Source organism: Pteropus medius, unplaced genomic scaffold, assembly GCF_902729225.1.
Source record: "Pteropus medius unplaced genomic scaffold, Ma_sr-lr_union100, whole genome shotgun sequence".
Taxonomy (NCBI): domain Eukaryota; kingdom Metazoa; phylum Chordata; class Mammalia; order Chiroptera; family Pteropodidae; genus Pteropus; species Pteropus medius.
The window spans coordinates 1,068,016-1,069,877 of record NW_024340693.1 but is presented as its reverse complement, the minus strand read 5'-3'; the positions used below and the strand labels follow the sequence as shown (position 1 = coordinate 1,069,877).

The 1,862-nt window shown below is 47.5% G+C and overlaps 1 pseudogene; it reads right to left on the bottom strand.

Moving 5' to 3' along the window:
• Window positions 1-1,466: 1,466 nt before the first annotated feature.
• LOC120603207 (uncharacterized) lies at window positions 1,467-1,584 on the bottom strand (annotated as a pseudogene).
• Window positions 1,585-1,862: the final 278 nt, after the last annotated feature.

Below are 1,862 nucleotides of genomic sequence, written 5' to 3'. Positions count from 1 at the left end.
CTGTCACTGCTACCCAAGCAGAGGAATCACTCCCGAGAGGAAATGCTTACATTTGAAAATTCACGTTACGTGAAATATAAAGGTTTCCTACTTTGCAAGTTCTGCGAAGTCACGTTTCATGTGTTAAGTTTGCTAAGAAGGAGAAATACTTGTATTCTCTAAGCTGAGACAAAAACTAGCTGGTGGAAGGCCAAACAAATTCTAGAAACATCTGACAGATTTAAAAAGTGCAAGTACTTGAAGCGCATTACCTGGCGTGTGTTCATTTTGGATTGGATGTAAATCAGTCCACAGGTGTCAGGGGACAGATGTTCACCAAATGCTTAGCCCTCGGGGACAAAACAGCCACAAAATACAGAGCGTATTTTCCCTGAGCACCAGCAACTGAGGAAAGTGTTTTACTATCTAATGTCATGATTTCTAAAAACAATTTAAAAAATTTTAGTGAATACCTACTATATGCCAAGCAGTACTAGATACGGTGGTAAAAGGTAAATAAAACCTTGACTTATAAACCGATCCCCTTAATTTATCGGTTATGGCTAAGGAAGGTCCGTAACTAATTTTATCACTCCACAAGTCTTTCCTTTCTATTGGGTTTACAAGGCTCACCAAGCTGAGCCGAACCACGTCAGCCTTCTTACGAAGCTCACGAGTGGAATCACATAGTTTCGAAGGCGTCATCTCCATTTCATCTTTGGGGCCAGTTCCCTCTAGGTCTTCAGGGTTTGCCATATGAACTACCGCAATATCATACGCACTAGTCCTTCTGCCTTAATTCTGCCTCTTTCTAATCCACTCTTGTCAAACTGCTGCCGGCGTGGTCACCTGAGGCGTAAAAGATGCGTGGGGCCCTTCAGCGTCACTCCGATGCCCTCGGGACACAGCCCGGACACTCCACGCACTGGCCGCCTTTCTCCCCTCACTCCTGTCCCTGTCCCCAGTCTGCGTGCCTGTCACCAGTCACGCCCAACCACTCGCAGCTTCTGAAAAGCCCCAAGTTTCCTCACACCTTGCTGTGTCCCCCACAATCGCCAATTTAATCAACTTTTCCCTCCAATTTCTTAACTTGGAAAACACATCAAAGGCTGCAAGATTAGGACAACAAACACCCACAAACCCTCCACCGATATTCGCCGCCGTTAACATTTTGCCACACTTGTGTTCATTTCCTCCCCCGACCCACACATTGGCTTTTGCCGAATCCTTTGGGAGTCGTTGCAGATATTACGACCGACACCTGACTCTCGAATTCTCCAGCTTGTGTCTCCTAGAAATTACGACGTTCTCTTACCTGACCACAGTACAACGATCACACTCAGGACATTTAAAACTAAATTTTAATTGGAACATATAGTCAATATTCAAATTTATCTGCAATGCGCTATTATTTATCTCCAAGACTAGGCTCTAAAACACACACACACACACACACACACACACACACACACTGATGCTTTTGATAATGCCTACAGCACCTGGTCTTCCTAGGTGGTCTCCCCATCCAAACACTAACCAGGCCCGACCCTGCTTAGCTTCCGAGATCAGACGGGATCCGGCCCTCAGGGAGGCATGGCCACAGACCTCTTCCATCTTTTTACGACCTCTGGTGTGGCTCTACTGAAGCACTTCCCACACCCTACCAGACGGTCTGTTTCCTCCTCTGCAGGACCTGAAATCCAGCTAGACTCACATCCTGCCTGGCGCTGGCTGCTGACTGAACGGATGCACCGATGCATGAACGAATGGTGGCATCCGAGATCCTCTCCTTACCACCGGTCCGCGTGTCTCGGAGCCTTCCGGGCACCACGCGGGTCTTCTCAGTTTCACCTTGTTTCAGAAGCTGCCCCTGGGACCCAGTC